This window comes from Diabrotica undecimpunctata, chromosome 6 (genome assembly GCF_040954645.1).
Source record: "Diabrotica undecimpunctata isolate CICGRU chromosome 6, icDiaUnde3, whole genome shotgun sequence".
Lineage (NCBI taxonomy): Eukaryota > Metazoa > Arthropoda > Insecta > Coleoptera > Chrysomelidae > Diabrotica > Diabrotica undecimpunctata.
Genome location: NC_092808.1, coordinates 104,471,926 through 104,488,898, shown reverse-complemented (window position 1 = coordinate 104,488,898; position 16,973 = coordinate 104,471,926). Strand labels below are relative to the sequence as shown.

General features: G+C 31.9%; 1 protein-coding gene across 3 annotated transcripts in view; it reads right to left on the bottom strand.

The window, feature by feature from the left end:
* The window catches only part of nolo (ADAMTS-like no long nerve cord), a 2,006,971-nt gene that overhangs the window by 1,630,660 nt on the left and 359,338 nt on the right, over positions 1 to 16,973 (bottom strand). The gene's annotated exons all lie outside the window — the stretch shown is intronic.

Here is a 16,973-nt window from a genome sequence, read left to right as displayed (position 1 = left end):
AGGCAAGGAAAACGAAAGGAAATTAACGCAGTAAGAGATACTTCAAAACAAATACAAATAAGCCCAGAACAAGTAGCTAGGGTATGGAAAGAATATTATGAGAAAAAATTTGATACCGAAGTGATAAAGGAAGACAATATAATCAATAAAGGCGAAAAAAACACAGAGCCAGAGCAAATAAGTGGAAAAGAAGTAATAGAAGGATTATCTTAATATTAAAATAGGCAAGGCAGGTGGAGATGATGAAACTGAACCGGAAATGGTAAAATACATGGGATAAGAAGGAATAAACTGACTATGGAAAATATATAAAGAGGCGTGGCAAAAACAAACAATCCCTAAAGACTGGCAGAACAATATCATCGTGCCAATATACAAAAAAGGAGAACATGTAAACTGCGATAACTATAGAGCAATATGTATGTCATCGGTATGCTTTAAAATATATACGAAAATAATAGAGAAGACACTGAGACAAGAAGTAGAAATGGTATTGGGAGAAGAACAAACGGCATTTAGACCGGAAATAAAGACAAATGACAACATATATATCATTAGAAACCTAATAGAAAGAAGCATAGATACGGGGGAAAAACTAGTATTAGCATTTATAGACCTACGAGCAGCATTTGACACGATAGAAAGACATTATAGGGAAATGCTTGAGGAAAATAAACGTACCTAATGCTTTGATAAAAATTATAGAAAGTACTTACAAAGAGGTAAAAGGAAGGGTACAAATAACAGGGGAAAGATCGGAAGCATTTAATTAGAAGAGAGGTATTAACAAGGAGATAGTCTCAGCCCTTTGCTATTCATAATAGTAATGAACGAATTGATAAGAAACACTAGAGTCAGAACATAGGTTACAGGAACAGGAACAGACAATAGGTTACCGCAGATTACAACCGGTAACAATAGAGTTCTTAATGTATGCAGACGACATAGTACTAATGGCAGATTCCGAGAATAAAATGCAGAAACTAATGGATATATGAATAGAACAAATAGAAGAACTAAAAATGGAGATGAACGAGGAAAAAAGTAAGATAATGGTAATCAGCGGAAAAGGAGATAAGGAAGATAATCAAATAAAGATAAAATGTAAAAACTCAGAATTGGAAATAGTAACAACTTACGAATACCTGGGAAGTATAATAACTAATGACAAAAAGATAGACCGGAAAATAACAAATAGAGCAAAGAAATCAAACAAGTTATATTATGCGTTAGCCCCAATAATGGGAAAAAGAGAAATTGAAGCAAAAAACATCAGAAAAAGAAAAAGAGGCAGACCAAGAAAAGAATGGATACAGCAAGTAGTAGAGGCGGGAAAACTTAAACAAAAATCACTCGAGGAATTGAAAATAATGGCAGGAAACAGAAAATAATTGAAGAGGTGGGTAAATGAAAATTTAAATAGCTAGCCCAAATCCGACACCCTGATAGGGTAAAAGGAAGGGGAGAAAGAAAGAAAGAGAATAGAAACACCCTATAGAGATATCGAAAAACAACAATAAAAATAAACTAATTCGCACTATAGAACCGTTACTGCTAAAAATAAATATTATACACATTTTATAATGTACTACTTGCTATAATAAAAGAAAAAGCACAGATTGAACAAGTTGTGCAGATAATTTGAAAAAAAAACGGCACTTCTATATTAATAATCACAAGTAAATCCGGTATGGAGAATGTATTGGAAAACCTTTTTTAAGTATTGGATGCCGTAGGCTAAATGTAAATAGGATTTCTTAGTATAATCTAAAATATTATATAAAAATATAGATGAAATATACAAGTAGACCTTTATATCCATTTTATTTAAAAACATCCGATTGATTTTTGTCGTAAAACACTGTACTTCGTTCCATTTATTATTTATAATGGTGCGTCTCAAATTAATGAACCAATATAAATTAGAATACTTTATCAAATGAAAAACTGTTATTACTATATTTAACTCAATAGATGATCTAACTCGACAGGTGAAATTATCACTGACTTGAAAAATAACTAAAATTTTTATCGAGGAAGTTTATTTAAATTTAAACGTTTTTTAATTAACATAATTACGTTAATTATTATTTTATAAATTAATAATAAGCCAGTCTAGTACATAAGTTAATAAATTTTTAAAAAGATTGATATGTTTTTGTACACACTTATGACAAATGAACTAATGGAAGAGAGAAGTATTTTTGAAGTGTGTAAAATTTATATCCTAGTTGAGCGCTTTTGACTTACAAAGCCATCCTCAGAGCTATGCTATAATAGAACACTAATATAAGTAACTAATTTAAAGGTTACAACTTTTAGTTACGTTTTAAAAAGCACAAATATTTCAGAGAGGTCCCATTTTAGTGAAAAAATTCAGTTTTCCTTTATAAAGGTTAAGTTAGTTCTTTGAAAAAACACACAAAATCCAGAACATTGGACTGGACAAAAAAAAAACACATTAAAAATTTGCGTATGGTACTGGTGTAAGAAGGTTTGCCTTAATGGATCAGTTGTAATATCCCATATAGATTTCCCCTCACTATATGTCCCAGATAAGACATTTGCCGATGTTTAACAGTCTTTAACGTTGACCCCCCTTAGTACTTCCTTATTAGTTTTTCTTGCTGTCGAAGGTATCTTCAGCATCCGTCTATGAATCCACATTTCCAATGCTTTAATTCTGTTCATACCTGATATTTTCAGTGTCCACACTTCCGCTTCATACTGTGGCATACTAAATTTTTCCACTACTGGCCTTTATTTTCAATACTATGTCTAGAGAGATTATTAATTTTTATCGCTTCGAATACGTCTAAGCATTTAAAAGACCCCTAAAAGTTCTTAAACGAGCTTTTTCCTAATAAGTTGTGTTTGGAGCTAGCGTATTCAATAAACGAATACGTTTTTTTTAAACCACTCTCAACCCTTAACTAGTCGCTACATGGTCAAAAAGACCGCACGTATGAAAAATTGCTAATATTTCGGAAAAAAATTACATTTGGCAACCACGGCCTTCAGTAGCTTACTCATTCGATACAAGGAGCCTCAGTACTAAATCAGAGTAGCGGAAGGTTTGTTGATTAGAAGTTACAACTAAAAAGTTTTTATAAATCGTTTTATTGTGTTTCTTATCACTTTAAGGTATGTATAAACGCTAGTTTTTTTAAATAATATACTATTGTACTTTTGTCTTATTATTTAGTAACCTTTTGAATATACCTCTCTTTCTTTTACTATGTAATTAGTCATCAAATTTTAAATTACTTTGCAGCAAATTACTATTACGATATTTCATAATTTTCTTCGTTCTATTATTGAGAATCAAATATTAATTTTTTTAAATTTTAAGCTACAGCAAACTTTTATATATAACTTGTTTGGCTTTATTTTTAGAATGGACTATGAGAAGGAACAAAGGAGACTTCAAGCTTTCATGGAAGAAGAACCGCTTGATATAGAATATGACGACGACGATGATGAGAATGAAGTAAATCCGGAAGTTATTGATGAGAGGTCGGAAGATTCCGAAAGCGAACAAGAACAGGATTTAGAGGAAATAGGAGAAGTTTTACTGAATAATGTAGGTACAAGCAGAAAGTGTTTTTAGGGGAAAAGATGGTACAGTGTGGAGAAAGCATCAAGGAAAAAACAAAAGGGTACGTATGAGCAAGCCTAATTTAGTAAAACAATCACCTGGGCCTAATAGATTTATGAAAAAGTTGAAAGACATTTATGAAATATAGAGTTATTTCATTGATGAGGACATGATTTACATCATTGTAGAATCCACTAATAAATACATTGAAAGTATAGCAAGCAATATCTCTAGGGAGAGGGATGCAAAGCTTACAAACCCATCTGAAATTCGCGCTCTTATAGGCCTTTTATATTTGGCAGGGACATATAAAGCCCATCACGTGAATACAGAAGATATCTAGCAAACTAATGGCGAAGGTATCGAAATATTTAGACTAGTTATGTCCTTATCCCGATTTCGGTTTCTTCTAAGATGCATTAGATTTGATGATAAGGTCGATCGTGAAGAACGTAGGAGACTGGATAAGATGGCCGCCATCCGAGTATTTTTTGACAAATTCGTAGAAAAGTGTAAATCGGGATATAACTCTTCGCAAAATTTAACATGCGATGAAATGCTTTCTGGATTTTTAGGGAATTGCCCTTGGATACAATATATTCCAAGCAAACCCTCAAAGTATGGGCTCAAAGTTTTTAGTTTATGTGATGCTGAAATATATTATACCATAAATATGGAGGTTTATGTGGGTCGTCAACCAGATGGCCCATTTACCGTAGACAATTCCCCGAAAGAAGTTGTAAAAAGAATGTGTGCGCCAATAAAGAATTCTAGGCGCAACATTATTCTAGATAATTGGTTCATTAGCATTCCTCTAATAGATGTTTTAAAAAAATAATTTGGATTGACTGTTGTGGGGACCATTAGAAAGAACAAAAGGGAACTGCCCTCTGAATTACTTCAAGGATCTGGTCCTATAAAATCAAGTATGTTCGCCTTTAGCGATACATGTACCTTAGTGTCGTATATCCCCAAAATAAAGAAAGTTGTATTGCTTGTTTCAAGTCTACATGATGACGACCCTATAGATAGAGAAACAGTTGAACATTATAAACCAGAAATTCTGACGTTTTATAACAAAACAAAAGGCGGGGTTGACGTCGTTAATTAGCTATGCTCCTCTTATGATGTTTCGCGAAAAACAAGACGTTGGCCAATGGTAATTTTTAACACCATACTAAATATCGTAGGCATTAATTCGCTAGTGATTCATGCAAGTAACAACCTTGCTGATAATAAAATGCTTAGAAGAAAATTTTTGAAGTATTTAGCATTTTCTCTTATGGATGAACATCTACGGGTCCAAGCAACAGTAGACAATTTAAATAGAGATCTGAAGTTACGTATTAAGGCCATATGTAATATTCCTAACACAGACGGCACTCCAACGAATGAAGGAGTACATGGTAGATGCTACTTTTGTAAAAAGAACCGGAAAACGACTGTTTCCTGCTGTTAATGTAAAAAGTTTTTATGCAGAGAACATACACGTGCAGTATGCGAAGAGTGCCAAACTGAACTTATTAGGATTAACTAAAAGTTTCCTTTTTATAGGAGTAGAAAATAGTTTTTTTATTGTTCTGTCCATTGTTTTTAACATTAGTTTACTTTTTATATTATTTTGTAATATGTTACTATACTTATTAAACCTTAATATAATCGTGTTTTACTTAAACTGGTTCCAAATACTTTTATTAACACAAACTAAGAAGTAAAAGACCAAACGGTCGTTTCGACCGCGCGCGACTGCTAATTTTCAAAAATTCCTAGCGACTACTGAAGGGTTAAAACAATCTTAAAATTTTATTATTTTTTAGTTAAAAGTGTTCTACTAAAGCATATTATTTCTTATGGGAACAAACATTTCGAACGAAAGTACACATCCTCTTCCCAAGAATTAACTAGCTTAGGCCTAATTTATAAAAAACGAAAATCCGATATTTAGTTCTCAGTTGCCCGTTAATATTTGAATGTCAATATGTATTCAAACGTACATATTTGTTGTTCCGTTGCCATCTAGTGAAACTCACTATTTTGTGGTAAGTTGTTTACTGTTCGTTATTAATTAATTGCGATAGGTAATAAGATATCCTTTTTTGTCTATTTATAGAGTCCCTCTGGTTACCGGTACTATTCACTCGCATCTCATTTTGTCATGTCGGGGGCAACCACCCTTAGTAATATTTTTGCCGAAGAGGTAAAGATATCTGTTTATCTACAGGGTAATGGTCCTATCATTACAGGTCAACAAACTATTGTGAGTGAATATTTTACAATAATGTTTTTTTTTTGTTAGGGACAGTAACTTTTATAATTTTTTTGTAGAGTTTATTTTTAATTTGTTTGAATATGTTACTAAATTATGTAACAATATAATTTTGTAACGTTAATTTAAGAAAAACTAAACAATGACCAATGATATTCGTTTAGATTGTAGTCAAAGATTCATTTGATTTTCAAGTTTTTTGTTGAGATTTTAAAGTTTTGATTTCGGCATTAAGTGTATTTAAATTATATAAATAAATGCAATCTAATAAATATAAGATTTTTAATGACAGTATGTAACATTATGTTTTCTTATTAATATGTTTTTATTATTAAAAATTTTTGAGTATGAATAAACATTATTTTTTTATGACGTATGATTTTATTTTTGAGTAGACACGATATAAATTATTTAAATTTTGTCGTAGAAGATATTATAATAATTCTTTTGAAGTATTTCATTGAATACATAACCTTTTCTTGCAGCTTATGGTTAGATATGTCAATTTTTACAGTGTTTTTGTCAATAATTTGCTGATATGTTTTCTGACGTGTGTTTTTCTAATATTTTTGAGACAAATGTTTGTTTAGTTTAATTAATCTTGAGTTCCTTTATGAGTTTTAGGTTAAAACTTTTAGGCGTTCATTTTGTTGTGTAGTTTAGCTATATTTAGTGTTTTTTGTTTTTTTTTTGTCAAACTGTTATACTTTGTTATCTAAATAATTTCTATCGTTTATCTATCCATTGTGATTAACAGTTTTTATCATCTATAACCTTACCCTACCCAATAAAGCTCTCTGACTCAAGCAACGTGGTCTTCGTTGAGTATTGTGTAAGAAAAGCTTTTTATTATATTTATTATTAAATTTTTAAAAACATTTGTTAGCTTTTTCGCCACGATACAAAGGTACAGACTAAAAATATAGCACTTAACAATTTTTGTATTAGTTCTAAACAGATAAATATTACAAAGAAACGTCTTTATTTTCATAAAAGTAGTAATTGCTAATCTTTGTTTTATTTGTATATCTGGATCTAGTTGGTCCGTTATGACAGTTCCCAAATATGTAATTTTGTAAAAATTTTCAACTTGAACTTCATTTAATTAAAGCTCTGCATCTGGGTTACGACTAAAGACTAAAAATTTGGTTTTGTTCGAGTTTATTTTAATGCCCATTTTCTCTCCTACTTAGTGTATCGTCCACGTTTTTAATGACATTCAGTAGTTTCTCGTTAATTTTGATTCCATGTGGCTGTCTCTTAAGTGACTTTTTAAATAGCTGGTCCGAGTAAACCTTAAACAACATTGGGGACAAAATGCAACCTTGTCTGATTCCTCGTTGTATGGAGGAAAAAAGAAAAATCATTGGCAAAACTCGCAACTTAGCAGAACAGAAAATAGGTGAACGTTTAAGGCAACCGTAAATACATATTTTTGACTATTTGTTCGTTATCAGTACAATGCAGCCTTGTTAGAAAAAGTGCAAACTAACTTGGACCAGGATCTACAGGAGCCATGCGACTAAGTACCTACTGTGGAAAATTTTTGCATTGCAACCTGGTGACTCTGCAACACATCTACACGAAGGAAACTAAAGGTTTTTTAGTTTTTAGAGGTTTTTTTTTTACTTAACATTGTATGAGGTCACTCTTCCTTCTTTAAAGTCTCCCACAATAATTTAAAGGTATGTTTATAATTGCAATTAAGATTGAAATTGTGTGTTTAAGCAACAATTGGGGCCCAGCTTCATTTCTTTGGATATCTCAAGGTCATCTAAAAAGTTCATAAATCTAAAATTTTTATTTGGAATATTGTGAAAAATTTTACTGTTTTTTAAAAGGAGAAAAAGAATGACTATTAAATATATTGTGATGTCCAAAGGTTGATTTATCTGTGTTATTAAGATGATCTTTAATTCTTTGAGTTTTTGATCATCACTCAAAAAATCAAGTTTTGCTTATGTGGAACTGCAATTTTATGAATGTTTGACCATTTTATAAAATGTACGATAAGAAGAAAATTATAGACTCACCTAATTCCTGCTGCTATTATTAGTTTTAATAAAAGGATGTTGTTAATTATTACTAGTTTATGTTGTGAGACCGCTCCCATAAAAAAATGTTTTTGATTGGGTTTCTTTGTGGATTCTTGTTCAAAAATGTCTCTCCTAAACAAATTAATTATGCGCGTCCCCTCGATTTTTAAGGCGCGCCGCACTATTTAGGATGCGCTTGTCTCACACTTATATATATTATAGGTACTTACGCAAAGAAAACCATACAAATATTGACATTTATTAAAAGTTTGTAATTTTATTTAAAAAAAAAATAGTTGGGAATGCCCATGGGTAATTCGAAATTTTCCTACAAAACCAAAGTTTTTAAAAATTGAAGTTCCAAAACGTCAAAATTTTTCATATAATTTTTTAAACTGCTTTTAATAAACTTTTCCCATAACTGATACAATCCGTAAGTTTTGTACTTGGTCGATAAAAAAAATAATAAAAATGTGTAGGGGTATTCATTTAAGAAAAATCACCCATTTGTTATTGAAAATAAATAAACTCCCTGTAAATGTAAATGTTGATTTAACCCAGTAATGCCCAGTGTTCCGTTTTCGCAACAGTTGAACGTCGTCTTTTGGAAAATGACATGACTTATTCGGGCAGTCAAAGTTAAGTTTTATTTCACAACAGTGTCCTATGTTTGTGTTAATGGTAATTGGTTGCAAAACTTAGGTTTCTATTAACAGATGGCATATTGAAAATTGTAGGTTAATTTTGACTTCGGTTAACACGTGGTCTTAGTTAGTAGTAAGTCGTTTTTGTATAAATTAACTGGATAAAAATTTGGTTTTTAGTAGCAACGTATTGTTAAATCATTGACAAAAATGTATCTATCAAGTAAGTGCTATTATTTTATCTATGCTAGTTGGTACAACTGACTAATTAACAGTGTTGCGTTTTTGCAACACTTGGCACAAGGCATATTATTAGTAAATAAAATCATTTTTGTTCTAGAAGGTGGAAATAAGACATCAAATCAACTTGGCTCGACCAGGTTCGGTCGTACTAGTAATAATATTTGTCCTAAAAAAATTTTTTACGAATCAAGGGCACATAAAATTATGTACATGCTGGAATAATCGAACCTTATGGAGTCGGCTTCCAGAGCAGATGTTTTACTAGCACCTCCTGACCCCACTGAATTGACTGATGAAGATAGTGGAGATGAAGTCTGTGGAGAAACATTCAATAACCTAAACAAAAATATCTTGGATGCGGAATAAGAAACAGTTATTCATCAAGAAGAAAAAAGAAGGATCGATGAAGAAAATATAAATCTATATCAAAAAGAGGGAGATCTTCAAAGTATGACACAAGTTCAGGAAGAAAAAGATACGGAAGAAATTGAGATGGAAACAGAAATAGATACACAAAATGAAGAAATTCAAGATAATTAAGTGGTATCTACTGAGATTTGTACACAAAGTGTAACTCTCCTACCACGGAAATGGATTCAGGGAGATTTACCCTATTTATTTAACTTTATGAAATACATACACTCCTTTATTTTATTCATGACCATTCACTACTTTAAAGATCTTTGATTTTTTTTACTGAAGAGCTTTTAACAAATATTGTACAGTTTATTATGCTCTTCAAAAAGGTACTACTTTAGAATTTGGAGTAGATTAGTTAAAAGACTTTATAGAGATTTTACTAGGTAGTGGGTACAGCACAAATCCAAGAAGACGCATGTACTGGGAAGAATCTGATGACGTTAAAAATGTACTGATTTCAAGTAGCATGTGTCGTAACCGATTTGAAATCATTATAAGATTCCTCCATTTTAACGATAACCTAAACATAGATCATTCAGATAAAATATACAAAACTTCTTCGTACCTTGAAAGTCTCCGCAAATCATTTACTAAATACACTGTATGGAAACCTGAATCTAGCGTAGATGAGGCCATGATACCATACTTTGGGCGTCATGGTATGAAACAACATATAAAAGGCAAGCCCATACGCTTTGGGTATAAATCGTGGTGTTGGAGTCAGAAATCTGGTTTCCTTACATCATAGATTTCGACATTTATCAAGGAACCAAGGAAAAATCCAATGAATACAAAAAAGAATTTGGCCTTTTAGGTGAAATATTATTGCAATTTGCTCAACTTATTATTAAAATTTAATGCAAGTCTTATGCCTCATTGCTTATATGCTGATAATTATTTTACCTCTATGAAACTTATTTATTCTTTAAAATCGAAAAGAACAGCTTACGTAGGAAACACATGATCAAATAGAACAGAAAAGTGCCCATTTAGTGAAACGTTTAAAAAATCCATACGTGAAAGTTACGAAAATTGGTACAATGAGAAAAATAAGGTGCTTTTATGTAGTAAAAAAATCAAAGTAACACAACCAAATTTTATTTGGGCTTATAACGAAAATATGGGAGAAACTGATCGGATGGATCAAAATTTTGCCTATTAAAGAACAAATATAAGATCCAAGGAATAGTATTGGCCTTTATTTATCTGGGGTCTTTATGTCTCCATCATACAAAATGGTTGGATAAATTACCGTAGAATGATGCACATTATCCCTGAACAACCCAAAATGGATTTACTGCAGTTTCGTTGAAATATAGCCAAACCCTTGTTGACGATGTTCGGAACCCCTCCAAGAAGACCTGGTCCGTCTCAATTTTCCCTAAACAACATTACACAAGATGTTCGATTCGACAACATCGGCCACCTTGTTTCTACCCAAGAAAGATGAACCCGATGGGTCCTTTGTCACTCAAACCCAATACAAAATGTATTCAATAAAGATTGCCTTCTATGAAAAATGTTTCATTAAATTTTATAGTAATACGCAATAATTTTTTTTATATTATTTTAATGTCAGTTTATTTAAAACTCTTTTATAGGATTTAATAAAATATTCCAAACAACGTATTTTTAAATTTTTTTTTACATCCTAACTACTAAGTGTTGCGTTTTCGCAATAGCCAATTATCCGAAAAATTGAAGTTTTTCATTTTTTTAAACATATTATATTTTTGTTAATTTTGTGACTTAGAGCAAAAATTTTTCAGAAATTAAAAAAAATAAGCATAAATAGTTCTGGGCATGAATGGGTTAAGGAAGTTCTTTTTTGCAATAAAAATTAACCTCTCCGAACACTTTTAAAACATTTCTATAAATAAAAACACATTTATCAAAAATAGAAAAACAAACCTATAAAAGTATATTAGTTAACTAATAAAAAATTGCCGACTTTGGATAGTAACCGGAAAAATCTATTATATTTATTACATTTTTCAATATCATCCTATATTTGAAATGAAAATATTGCCTCATACCCTGTTTATTTGATTAATAAATTCCAATTTTATTATTATAAAGGAATAACGGATAGAGGAATTACTAATCACATTGTTATTGCTGCGTTCCGCACTAACGTTTCCCTTTGTGTCATTAAGTTATATTGTTATTTTATTGTTTTATAAAACAAAATGAACTTTTATATAAAAAGCCACTTGTATTATATTTACTTGAATATTTTCTGTGCTAACACTGGAGCAAATAGAAAATAAAATAATATTTATTTTTTAATTCTTTAATCAGAAAAGTGAAAGATCGTAAATATATCTATTTACAAGCCATTCTTAGCGTATTTTATTTACCTATCTAATATTATGCAGTATAAATGATATGTGGAGTGAATAGATACTCTTTTACGTTCCCGGTAAAAGATAGATCTACTTCAGGGATAGGGTACACGTAAACTCATCACCAATTACCATAAATAATACTCTCGTACATAGTACAAACTCATCACCGCCATAAAAGTAAGGATTTTCAAATAGACCCCGAGAGATTGGTAAACTCATCACTGTCCTACCTGCACCCCGTGGCAGGTATAGACCATAAACCCCTTGCAAACCGCTAAGATTGGATAATTTGGACAGAATAAATCTAAAATAGATGTATTCAATTTAAATGCAATTCATTGATTTTTATTTGGGAATTTTTTAAAATTCTATTGATAGACCTATATATACCTAAAACTATACACCTAGAAAAATTTCTCTTTATTCGCCCTTGTTCTTTTAACATGGATAGTGAGCTGCTCAATATGTTTTGAGCCAACGCTGACAAAAAATGATAGATATTAATAATTTCAAATTTCAATTGCGAAAGACTCTAAAATCGAATTGCCTTTGTGGAGAATTGCAATAAGAATAAGAAAATTAATATTTACAAAACTGATAGATACAAACCAAAGTATGTATATAAAATATTATGTTACTTATGCATTATCCATTTTAGAAAAGTATGGCAATAATAAGTGTAAATCGGTGTAATATTGAAGATGGTGTTCTATTAAAAACTACCTAAATCGGGGGACATGCAATATTTCGTATAGCCGAAAATAATTTTTGGTGATCGACCACTTACATAATTCTAGAGAAATTCGCTATTTTTCTTACTTGACACAATTTCCATGTTTCATGAATGGTGGTAGAGTGAAACATCCTGCATATTTAGAAGTTTAAATCAAACACAAATGTATGTCAATATTGTTCTTTAAAGTTCTTTTCTTTTAAAGAAATACTCTACATTTCTCTTGCTAGACATTTTTAATAAAAATTCGAAGGGCCAGGATTGGAAAATCATTAAGTATAAATAACTAATTTCTATGTAAAATTGCAATTGTACTCTTATAATAAGTTTTGCAATACCCGCTAAAGATCCAAATATTTTTTTGACTTAACCATAAATGGATCATTTTTATAATTCAATCAAGTAATTTTTCACATGAAACGTAAAAATATGCAAAGAACTTTTATAGTTAGAGCTAAAATGTTAAAACTAAAGAAGACTTTATTTTATGTAATAAAGTCCAGTTTTCTCAAAATGGCCAAATGGTTTATATTTCTATAATTATTTTAGTTGCGGAAAATATTCTGGACTGCGTCTTGGGTCAAAATCACGTAAGCGACCTTCGAAAACTAAGCCGTCAAGTCATTAGCAACTCCTGCAAGATGAAAGCTCAAGAGAGGCCATCAAAAATCATTCACCAAAAGATTGCAAGTTCTTCTTTCAAAGAACACATGACAACAACGGACTTCTCTTGTATCCGGAAGAATATGAGCAACGATCGTTTTCCTTTTATATCACCTGTACCTAAGACAACGGGAAAGCGCATCAAGCAATCCAACAGATGAATCTAAAGACGGACCACGATAAATGTTTTGTGTTGGTTTGCAATAAAATATGATTATTTTTGGTATTCTTGAGAATTTACGATACTTGCGAAAGAATAGACATATTACTTGGGTGGTACTTTCAATACTTTCCAAATCTTTTCTTGCAATTATTTACCATCCATAGCTTATTAAACGGGCATTACTCAATTAATTCGTTGCTTCGAAGAAGTTGGTGTTATTTTATGTCAATTAAAACTTGTGACTGATTTCGTAATTGCCGTTCAACGTCTGTGAACCGAATCGGGTGTTTATTTCACTTGACTTAAAGTCGGTTTCGCAAAATTCAAAAACTTGGTTTTGTAACCACTTACAAGGGGGGAGATTCCAACAGTAAGTGGCTGCACCACTTATTTGGCTAACCATTGTTGAACACAGAACGAGTCGGTGATTGTTTTGTCAACGATTTCATGCGGATATCCCTAACTTGCCTTCATTTATGAAAATGGCTGATTATACGCTAGAGAACTACGTAAGAAGTGAGTCTCTTTTTCCACTAACTGTTTCGGCATTCCAGTCTAGCTATATACATTTCACCACAAATCCATGCGAATCCTTTCATTTCCATTTTTTCAACCATTTTTACCATTCTTATCCCAATATCCCCACTTTTGTATCTACGCTTCTACAGTACTAAACAATGGTGTACATAAAACTGCAAAGTTTACATGTACCTGTCCTATTTTCACAGGATAATGTTTCTTAGGCTTTAACCGTTTATAAAAGCCAGGAAACTGTACTTAAGCATTTTGATTCCTTCTGTCATAATAAATAGATTTCTAATTAGTAAATAAGTTGAGGACTATTTCCGATATAAACGAAAGCAGCACATATTCATAAATAAATTATTATTATTTAGTTCACTAACGAAACTATGCAACTGAATTTTCAGATACCAAAACCGCTTAAATTGGCAGATACGTCCAATAGGCCACACCGTAAAAAAATCAATATTAATATCTATTTTAAAGTAATTTGCTTAAAATAATTTCCGAATTTAATAAATTACCAAATAAACAAGAAGTGTAACAGGTAACTGGCAAATCTTCCGCATTAGAAACCAGCGCCTTGGGGCAAAAATACTGGGGATCAGTTTACCTATCTCCGGTGATGAGTTTACCTATCTCCAGAGGATACCAGTAATCAGTTTACTATATCTCGGAGGGTCTAATAACTTCATGGGGGGGCTATAAAGTGATGAGTTCGTACACGTCCCAGGGATGCACCCCTGCCAACGTGTCATAATTATCTCCCAATCTCCTGATACTAGGGAGAATTTATACCCTAGAGCCACTCTACGAACTAATTATCAAAGTTCCCCTTCCCATATCCTACTATGATTTAGGGAGGCATCAACTGTTTGTACCAAGATAGAGCGTAAAGGAAATGATCCTGGATCAATCTATTATTTCAGCGTTTCTATTCAAAAAACAAAAAGCTAGAGGTAATACTTACTTCGTTTCTGGCTGCATGGACTAATCCTAAAGCCAACAAAATGAGCAAAATAATGAGTTTGACGTTTTCATTGGTTATTTAACTCGTTAGTAGTTGCTAGGAATTTTTCAAAACTAGTATTCGCGTGGTCAAAAGGAATGCTTTGTCATGTACTTCTTAGTTTCTGTTAATAAAAGTATTTGGAACCAGTTTAAGTAGAACTCTATTTTATTAAGATTCAATTAATCTGTAGTAACATGTTATTCTATAATATAAACAGTACACTAATGTTATGAACACTAGACAGAACACTAAAAAAACTATTTTTTCTTCATCATTTTGGCTTTACAGCCCTGCGTGGGTCCTAGTATCCTCAAGAATTTCTCTCCAGTCGTCCCTATCCATCGCCTTTCTCCACCAAGCACGTATTCCCATATTTCTCATCTCTTCATCGATGTTATCAAAGAACCTTGCTTTGGTTCTTCCTCTTCTTCCCTGACTAATGGGTCTATCAAGGAACGTTTTTCTAGCTCGGTCATTTTGTTCCATCCGCATTACATGCCCTATCCATCTCAGACGCCCTATTTTAATATGTTTTACGATATCAGGTTCGTGGTATATTCTATAAAGTTCGAAGTTGTATCGTCTTCTCTACATTCCATTATCATTAACTACTTCATAGATTCGGCTTAGTACTTTTCTTTTGAAACATACTAACATGTTTTCATTATTTTTTGTTAGAGTTCAGGTCTCTGATTCATATGTTAAGACTGGGCGTATTATTGTTTTGTAAAGTTTTATTTTTGTATTTCTCGATATAATTGTGGATTTGGAGAAGATTTAACCTAAAATAGCATCTGTTCGCCGTGCAAATTCTGCGGTTTATCTCTGCGGTAGTATTACTTTCAGTATTACGGAGCGCTCCCAGGAATACAAATTCGTTCACTGCTTCGATGACGTTAATTTCTAGAACAAGACAAAATTTGTGGTTGGTGCTTATTTTCATATACTTCATTTTGTTGGTGTTTATTATTAAACCCATTTTTGTAGCTGATCCTTTTATTGCTACATACGCCTCTCGTACAGCGTTTTCGGTTCTTCAATAGCTACTAATTTGCGCTGCAAACTAGGCAACCTATAACACAATTTCATATATCGATTTACAATAAAATCAATTTCCATTGTCATTATAGGGAAAACGAATACTGGCCAGTGGCCATGTACATCATGTGCATTTTACGACAGAACTTCCTGGATATAGGTTGATTGTTGATAAGTGCGGCAGGCAGGGCTTGGAAGAAAGAATGAAACAATTTTAAGTTATTTTATTATGTCTTGGGAAAGGGGAAGAGTTTATTTTTGGTTATTTTAAAGGAATTTAGTTTATGTGTGTTTAAGAAGCTACCATTTTTTTTATGAAAGAGAAAACTTCCAATAAGTTCTGCCTGCCGGCCCAACCTCAGGGATTGGAATTTGTTTTATTATTTGGGAAGAAGATATTTTGATTTGGGGAAAATTATACCGGGATTTCGGAAGAATTATACTTTGATTTGGGGAACGATTTTGGTTTCATCATTTTCTGGTTGGTCTGCCAGTCCTTAAGGCTTTTACAAAGCACATAGGCTGATCCATCCTACAGCCATCCACTACCAAGACAGCGGAGTAAGGAACTCACTTTCCATCAAAAGGGTTATTAAGGACATTTATGTTCTTGTTAAAACTTAATAATTTAAATTTCAATTTTTTTTATAATAAATATATATATATATATATATATATATATATATATATATATATATCTTGAATACTTAGGCCTTCAGCCTAAGTAAGTTTACGAAACAGCATTGTGCACAATACCTGGTTAGTACCCTCAATTTTTTTTGAATCCTTTCACTTCAGCACGTCATGTTTTCAAGAAAAGGGTGTTTGAAATTTTTTATAGAAACTGTCAAAAATACTGAGAAAATATTTATTAAAACTTTATTTAATACAAAATTATGCTGCAAAGTTGAGTTGTTCTAAAAAAAAAGAATTCAGTATAATCTACCTTAGACAATATTTGGTTTTTTTTAATAAAACCGTTCTCTTTTTCCATGAAAACTGCGTTTGGTGGTCTTCTTTTTATGGATTTTTGTGATCTAGTCTCTCTTCAAGCTCCAGCAGTAATCAGCCATCATTCTTATATCCCATCTTCCTTGGTAACGTCTCTCCATCTCCTCTTTATTTTGATGGAACCTCTCTCCCTACTCTTCGATGACATCTCCAATATCTTCGCTAAAATAGTCAACGTGGGAATCCAGAAAATGAAGTTTGACGCTCATATTGCATCCATATGCAAATAACTCCATGCTTCAGATTTATCCTGGGTCATTGTATTCTGGAACAATC